The sequence below is a fragment of the Penaeus monodon genome, chromosome 3 (assembly GCF_015228065.2).
Source record: "Penaeus monodon isolate SGIC_2016 chromosome 3, NSTDA_Pmon_1, whole genome shotgun sequence".
NCBI lineage: Eukaryota > Metazoa > Arthropoda > Malacostraca > Decapoda > Penaeidae > Penaeus > Penaeus monodon.
The window spans coordinates 27,575,966-27,585,671 of NC_051388.1; the positions used below are offsets into that span (position 1 = coordinate 27,575,966).

At 34.3% G+C, this 9,706-nt stretch overlaps 1 pseudogene; it reads left to right on the forward strand.

Annotated features, from left to right (window-relative positions):
• Positions 1-7,718, forward strand: part of LOC119585769 — an 11,807-nt pseudogene extending 4,089 nt beyond the window's left edge.
• The last annotated feature ends 1,988 nt before the right edge of the window (positions 7,719-9,706 follow it).

Below are 9,706 nucleotides of genomic sequence, written 5' to 3' on the forward strand. Positions count from 1 at the left end.
ACACACACACACAAAACACACACACACACACAACACACACACAAATCCTTATCTGTTTTATGTATATCATAATGTTCCTTCTCATGCATTATTTTCCCATTTCAGGAGGTTTCAGCAGTGGGCAGTTAGTGCGTCTACTCTTGCCTGGAGTGGGGATCTTATGGGCCCCCTTCTTTGGACACCCTTTATGCCTTCTTGTTTCTCGATAAATGTTATTGGCTTCTTATTCATGACTGTTCTGATCTTCTACTATACGGGACTCCTTGTTACGAACACAACAACCTATGAGAATAATAACCGGAAGGGACAGAAATAGGGATCATGGGAACAGAACATAACATAAAGGTGAGGATCAACTCTATTTACTTTCAGCTCAGTTATTCTGGAAAGAGATAGAAAAAAAGAGTGCTGTTGAAATGTTAAAGTACTAGGGGCCCAATTGTCACAGCTTTCCAACCCAAACTGCGGGTTTACCTTGGGGAACGTTGGTATCTCACGTGGATCTTCCCAACCATTTCACCCCCAAATGCCCGTATGATGGCCTGGATTGGTCTAACCAGATCTCAAGCAGGAGTGTTAGACCTAAGACTGGGTAAACAACCTTTTATTACTCTCAGTCCCACACTAGACTATTGTCTACTATGGATGTCTTTAAGTACAAAAAATATGTATGATTCACCTATGTGGAAAAAAATAACTATAATGTAATTGTCTTTCACAAACAACCCAAAAATGTAGCTTTAATTATGTAAGCACAAAAAAGGCAAAATACTACAATTTGACCTGGTAACTCAAGGTATATTTTTCCCAAACTGTTGTGGATTTTAAAATCTTGTGATGCCCAAAAGAAGACTGCATGAAGTGGATTTTTATAATGTTGTTACTTCTTTTCAAGCTAAATACTCTGTAACATCAAATTGCTATGGACAATCACAGGAAGGTATATAGAAGAGAGTAAAAGTCACATTCCCTAGCACAAAACTTAGCCAGATTATTTATCACATTGCAACATGCTCTGTTTCTGCACAAATTCATTTCTTTGTCCAGGAATTTTTAGAAACATCACTTTGTCTTGGAAATATACAACTAAACATGGAAAATTTTCTTCTACTGATACCAGTTAGTCTCTAGTCAGGGAAAATAAGGTATCCTTCCTTGTCCATTTTGCCAGTGTCATATTTAAAATTTTTCGGGTGGTTATCATCTTTTAGTGAATTTAAATATGATCAAAACATAATCTTCATGGGAAGACACTTTTTATGAAAAAACTATTTGTTCATATGAATCCCTTGATTTACATGATATCCCCAGTCATGAATGAAGTTTACTTAGGTAGATTAGGTGTAGATCAGTAAAACCTAGTCAGAAATTTTAAGCAATACCTTTGAAAAACAAGCTTTTCATCCAGCAATACTGCCTGCAGATAATAATGTTGATTTTTCCTTATATCTTAATGCTAATTTCATTAGCTTGTAATTAAGACTGATATGCTGCAGGCTAATTTGGTATTATGTATAAAGTTAGTGAAGTCCAATAAAATGCGATTCAACATTTTTGTTATTTGCTTTGCACATTTTAACATTTTCACTTTTTATTTAAATCCTGGCTGAAAGTTGTGATGAAGGAGAGTAATGTATTTATGAATTAAGGGCAGGGTATTGAAGTCTAAATCCATTATCTATGCATGCTTATGCACATGGTAGAAGATGAGCAGACAGTCAATTACATACTCGGTAGACATGCAGATAGACCAAGTTTTAGACATTCATAAATCCTTTTATGTAATAGACACTTGCATGTACTGGGACACCCCAAATGAGCTTGCAGATCTGCAACCAAAAATACATCTCTTTACATACATGCATGTACACATCCCACATTCACACTCACACACATACATACCTGCACCTGTGCCCATGTCCAAGCCAGCACCCACACCCATGCCTGTGCAACCCCTCCACACCCATGCTTTACACATGCCCAGACTCCATCCACTTCTATGTCTCTTTTCCCACATACACATCCTACACATACACCATTACACATACACATTACACATACAAAACACATTACACACACATACACATACACATATACATATATACACATCCACATTCACACATACACATCTGGATCCCACATCCATATTCTTGCACACACACACACACACACACACACACACACACACACACACACACACACACCACACACACACACACACCTGCACACACACACACACACACACACACACACACACACACACACACAACACACACACACCACACACACACACACACGACACACACACACCACCACACACACACACACACCACACTGTGAAAGTAAGCTAATTTAACCCAATACCACCGGGCTTTGGCTTATACCCATCGTGATTTTTACTTTATTAATTATTTTTACACATAGATGGCTACATTCATACTGTCAGCCAATGAGTCAATTAGGAGTACTGCCTGTCACACCCATTTACCCTTTTCCTTGATTTACAAAATATTTTATGTTATCTTATTTGCCGTTACAATGTTTATAACTTTAAAGTAATTATAATTTTTTATATTAGAATAACAACATTGATATTCATAGCATCAGTAGAAAAAAAACAGCAAAAAACAAAAATTGTTTTTCCCACCATTTTCAAGGAAAAGTAAATCCGGTTGGGTTACAGGTCTACAAATTACTCCTTTGTGGCTAAGCACTAGCGAGCTATCTATGTGCAGAGACACTCCCCAAAAAAAAAAAAAAAAAAAAAAAAAAAAAAAAAAAAAAATTGAGCACAGCATTTTCCCGGCGGCAGTGGGTTAATTCAATTTTCAGATCCAAATGAGAACATTGTTTTTGAAGTCCATCCGTGTTAGCTAAGTCGCCACTGTCTTGATCTGAACTGTGCTCAAGGCACCCTGGGACCATTTTCTTGAATTGCAGGTGGCTCCCTATTTTACTCACATATGAACTGCCTTTTCTCTCCCCTGCAATCCCCCCCCCCTCCCAAAACATAAAAAATTATGGTTAAAAAGTATCATTGTAGAAAAACATAGATTTCTCAACCACTACATTTGTATCATCAGAGATACTCGACTGTAGTCAGTGCCCATAGTTCCATCAAAAATTATTGGACTGTAATAGAAATCACTCTTGACTACTTTTAATTTACCTTTTTTTATTTCAAATATAAATCCAACCCAAACAGTCTTTTTCAAAATTCTGGATCTAACTTTTTTATGCCAGAACCCATGACACTGACGTAGTGGTTTCTTGTATCCAACTGTTTAGTGGCATGTAATAAACCGTTTTTTTTATTATGCAACCATAATTGTACATTTCCTTTTTTTTGACTGAAATCTGATATGTATGCGACTGTAAAATAAAAAAAATAGTAAATATTTGTAAGAAAAAAGTGTGAGAAAAATTGTATTCCCTGTTATGACAGAACGTAATAAAAAAAGGTTTGACATTGTTTTAGGAAAGAAATCACATTTTGTTGGAGGACTTCCATAAATGTAGGGAGAGTTAAAGATAGTAAGGTCATGTTTTAGTAAACGTATTTGAAATTAAAATTTGGGCTCATACAAATTCTTATAATCATTGTTCTGCAAACTTGCAAATTATGGTTTTAAATTTTGTACTTAACTTTAAGATATACCTAATTGTATGGTATGAATTTACTATGTTGTTTTGCATGCTCAGAAATATTTATTTAGTAGAGTTGAATATGTGAGAGAGATATGAAATTTGCCTTTTTAGTTTTACCTCATGGATGTTTTGTAGAGTATAATGTATATGTGGTTATTCTCTATTGCAGTTAAGCCTAGGTTGGCAAACTGGGCTCCTTTGTTTTAAAAACATGAAAAAAAAGGTGTAGCCTTACAAAGGGAAGGCAGCTTATAAAATGAGTAAATGTTGAGTATCCATCTTGCTGTAAATGCTAGTCATTTTTAAAATACTGCTCTTCCATGGCTATGAACCGAAAATGTGTAAATATTTGGACAGAAATACCATGATTTTTAGTATAGAACTTAATAAAGAAAACCTGAGAGACCTGATCTCATTAGTTAAGTCAAGAAGATAGTATATAGTTTTTTCTTTTTTCTTTGATATATTGAGTACCAAGATGTAATTTGGCAGCTGTGATCAGTGACATGATTCCAGTATTGTCACCATCACTATTGTTGTTACTTATATTGATATATTGCAGTAAATGTCAACATTCCTTATAAGAACTTTTCTTGAAAAGATTGAATAGTTCATTATCTTCATGAAGATAACATTGATTACCAAAAGTATCATGTTATCTATTCTAATCATATAAAATATATCAGTTCCACAGTATGAATAAGAGTGTCCCTGTGGTAAACTTGATGTTATTTGTTGATACATTTATGCATATAAGCCTTAATAACTTCATAGCACAATATGATACACACTGTATTATTACATACACCATGCAGCCTTCAAAATATATACTTACTTTTATTTGATTATTCTCAATTTATTATTATTTGACAGCTGATTTTTACTTAATTCATGCCATTTATTAAAAAAGATGGCATTAGTTTTGCTTAAGCATGTCATGTTTTTTCTTATCAGACTCATTTTTTTTCTTAACATCTTAAATTTCTACCTCATTTTAGTTTGATGATGTATAGTCCAAAGTGTTTTTTAAAGATGACATTTATTGCATATTAGTGTCTTTCAACTAGAAATAAGTTCCAAATCCCCATTTTGAAACTGAAAATCATAAAAAACTAGTTGATCACCTAGAATTATGAATATTTTATTAATGGCCTTTTATTTTATCTAGAAGTTTTAACAATTGACAATGTACAGTGTCTGTTATCCTTTACTATGTTTGTAATAAAGATAATCCATAACTTAACCAGGGATAGTATTAAAATTTTTACATGGCATCAATTCACTTTTTGCCATACTTAATTAGCACTTACTTGCAGGAATCTCTTTTATGTGAAAAGTAAAATTGTGTAATCATACTCTTTCGATATGTAGGAGCAACTGAACCAATTTATGTCTTTGTTTCTGCATTCAAAAGGTCTAAAATGGATTTTTTTTTTAGAAAACTAAAGGCATTGTGTTTTAACAAATACCTAAAGGGATAGAGAAAACTAATGCTGTTTTTTTTAATAATTGGGTCCAAAGTTACTAGAAATCAGTTGAAAAAATAAAATGAAATATGTTAAGGGGGCATTTTTCAAAATATGCAGAGAAAAAATTTAAATTACCTGAGTTATGCAAACAATCACATTATCTATCTGTGAACCCTTTATAAAACTCTAGATGAGATGCTTAATTTACTGCATGAGCTTAGGTCAAGGCTACTGTCTGAATCCAATGCCAATCATAACTGCTGTTTTATTTCAGAGTCTGTGCTTGGGAACAGACCAATAATATAGAACATCTTTCACACATAGGTATGTCAGCTAGTCAACATGATTTAGATTTTTTAACATGGCTGTTTAAACATTTAGATGGTGTTCCCAGTGCACATAGTATTGTATGAGGACCCATTTAATGATTTTTGGTAGTGTTTTAGAAATATGATTAAGGCAATGCAATGGCTACTTATATATACTTTGGCATGTTATTACTTATTTATGTGAAAACCCAAAAGGTTTCTATGACTATACAAAATAACATTACCTCTCTATAGTAAGAGTTTAAATATTATGATTTATTAGAAGAGAATTTATGTTTAACAGATTAAACTCTAAAAGTATTTTTGTTTTTGTCATAATCCTTTGTTTTGTGTGTTAAAAACTAGTAATGCATATTATTATTCCAGTTTGGAAATTGCCTTTGCCTAGGGCAACTATGTTCAAGAGAATAATTAATTTAACTTATTAAGATGTTTGCATTTTCATGTTTTATTACACATATGCTAGGAGTTTTTATTATAGCGCAATAAAAGGGAAATGCAGGATGAATGAAGGTTGAAGGAAGTTTTATTTATGGCCAATGGATATCTGTGTTGAAAGAAAAAATGTATTTATCAAAACCTAATTTTGTTCACAGTGAAAATACTTTGCATATAAAAAAGGAAAGCTTAAAGCAAAGAAAGTGTATTCACCTGTAAATTTTACCCCTTTTTTCCTCACTAGTTTTAGCCATTGGCACGAGGTACTTGCTCTGTCCGCTGTATCTTGTTTTGTCAGCTTTTTTGTGCATAAATGGTGCTTCACAACCCACATAGTCATCAAGGAGATCTCACCTGTTTACCCTTGATTTTTTTTTTTTTAGAAAAATTCTCATACCATTATTATAATAATTAACATTATCATTATCATTGACAATGTTATTGTTAGGGCATTGTTAACAGTAATAATAGTAAATAAAAATAAAATGTTATCTTTCTGAAAATTTAAGGAATATCAGGTGAGCATAATACCTGACTCCTTGGTGACTAGGAGCTGATGGAGCCTCTGCTTATAAACAAAATTAAGAAACTAAAATTATAGTGGCCCAAGGTAATAACTCAAAATAGTTTTTAAATTATTATCAACCACTAATACATGCAATATACATTTTTTGAGCTGCTATTTTGTGATACATTAAGGTATTTACACTTGAAAATACAGTATTATGTTTCCTAAAAACCACCATTTTTATCAATCTGATATACATTTAGAAATATTTAAACTGAATTTCTTTTTTTGGCTTTCATGACCCCATACATTTGCTTTACTAACAACAATAAACAAGGGCAAGTTTCCACTACTAGAGATCAAAGAAGCTGTTTTTTCATAATGTAGAATTATCACATTCTATAAGAATATTCTGTTTGAATATTAGTTTAAACCTTGAGCTATTGTAGAAATTCTTATTTTTTTTTTTGGGCTTTTAATCACTACTGAAAGGGTTTTAGAAAATAATAAGAATTTTTTAAAACCAGTTAAAGGGTTCACACTATTCCAACAGTGTTCACCTTCAATTTCCCTGATTGTTTCTTTTGTGGAAAGCACAGAACAGTGGTTTTCAACAAATACTCACAACATAACTAACAATCAAGCCAATTTTGGGTGTAAGACACTTGAAGAAAATTCTTATACTGAACCTGAATGACAAAAAACAAAAATACTCTTTCACATTTACTTTGTACAGTGTCATAACGCAGGATGATGTGTGGCATGACGTCTGCATATGTGTATGCTTATCATGATCCTACACATCATTTCTTCATACAGGCTTCCTTTTCCTTTTTTGCTCTCACTCTGTGATTTCACCAGTCTTTTTTACTTCCCTCTCACTAATTTGTTTCCTTCCATAACAACACTGGTATCCACAATTTATACATGTCAGGAGCCCTCATATGTCATGCTACATCATGAATTATTGATTTCATTCTTCTGCCTCTTTGCAGTGTCGAATTTTGCATCCAGTTAGCAAGCTTTTCAACTCCCCTCCCCCTTTTAAAAATGCCTTTTAGTCTAAATTGGACTCTCTCCCTTTACTTTCTCTGTCTGCCATCTCAGTACTTTCCTTCTTCCCTCAAACTGGACCAACTGCTCTCCTCAAGAATGCCTTCATGTGATACTGAGGGAAGTCACACTACAAGCAACCACCCTGGTATTTTATTTTGGGGCAAACATGAAATAGCTGGACAACCCTCCCAACAAACCTTTTGCAGTATTTTAGAGGGAAAAGATTTTTTCCTTTGAATGTGGAACTTATACTATGCATCCACTGTATAAGCCTGTCTCTAACTTTTAGAGAAAAAAAATGAAATACAATATGAATACTACAATAATTATCCCAATTCCTCTCCAAACATTACTCAAGTCTCCCCCCTTTTATTGCTCTAAAAGTTTGGGCCCTTATTTTAAGAACCTTTTAGAGTTTTTTCAAGACACTGTTTACCTTATCTTTATAATAATATACAGATTTTAGAACATTATCATAATAATTATGAATGAAATTTTAAAAAAAAAGGTATCTAGTTCTGTTCCAGCATGCACTCTTTAACTCAGAACAGAACACAATGGGGAAAAACTGTGTGGGACAAATGACACCAGTTGCATTATACCCATTGGTAAATTTAAATATTTATGGAAACTTTTCTTATTTACCAGAATAAAATTTTATATATATATTAAATTATATATATATATATAATATATTATATATATAAATATATTTTATATAATATATATAATATAATATAAATTATATATATATATATATATATATATATATAAATAATTAAATATATTAAATAATTTTATGTATACATATATGTATGTATATATGTATATATAATATAATATATATATATAAATAATATATTAAAATATATAATTAATATATATATATACATTATACACACACACACACACACACAAAACACACACACCACACACAACACACACACACCCCACACACACAACACACACACACACACACACACACACCACACACACACACACACACCACATACACACACACCCCCTCTTTCCCCTCTCTCTCTCTCCCCTCTCCTCTCTCTCTCTCTCCCCTCTCCCTCTCTCCCCTCTCTCATCTCTCTCTCCCCTTCTCTCTCTCACTCTCTCTCTCTCTCTCTCTCTCCCCCCTCTTTTCTCTCTCTCCCCTCTCTCTCTCTCTCTCTCTTCTTCTTCTCTCCTCTCTCTCTATTCTCTCTCCTCTCCCTCCTCTCCTCTCTCCCTCCCCTCCCCTCTCTCTCTCTCTCTTTTCTCTCTCTCTCTCTCCCCCCTCTCTCTCTTTTTTTCTCTCTCTCCCCTCCCCTCTCTCTCTCTCTCCCCTCTCTCTTTCTCTCTCTCTGCTCCCCCCCCCCTCCTCCTCTCTCTCTTCCTCCTCCTCTCTCTCTCTCTCTCTCCTCTCCCCTCCTCTCTCTCTCTCTCTCTTCTCTCTCTCTCCCCCCCCTTCCCCTCCCCTCCCTCTCTCCTCTCTCTTCCTCTCATCTCTCTCTTCTCTCTCTCCTTTTTTTTCTCTCTCTCCTCTCTCTCTCTCTTCTTCTCTCTCTCCTCTCTCCCCCTCTCTCTTCCCCCCTTCCTCTCTATTTCTACTACTTTAAATTCAATCACACACACGAATCACCCACCCACATCACACACACCCCACACCAACCCCACCCAAAAACACACACACACACCCCACACACAACCACACACACCCCACACCACACACCACCGCAACACAACACACCACACCCCACAAAAGCACCCAACCAACCACCACACACATCAAAACCACACACCACCACCTACCCTACAACACCACACACACAACCCATTATTTATTTATATATATATATATATATATATCTATTATATATATTATTACCCATATTTTATTATATATACTATATATACTTATAATTATATATTATATTATTATATTATATAATATATATTATATATTATATATCTTATATGCCCTATGTCCCTGCGACATTGGTCTCTCTCAATTCCTGTTTGGGATTATTTGGCATGCCCGATTGTATGCCTTTCCTAATCAAACCGCAGTTAGGGGCCCTAACAACCACCCCAAACCCCTACCTAAACTATCTACAAAACCTATCTCTCTCTTCCTATCTTTCTGACTCGTGAGCGGTTTTTCCCTCTTTCCCGCTGACTCCAAGATATGGGAAAAAGTAAGGGAAACCCTCCTCTACCTTCCCTTGTCATAAAGTACCGCTTTTTAACTCGTAACTTATGTATTAATC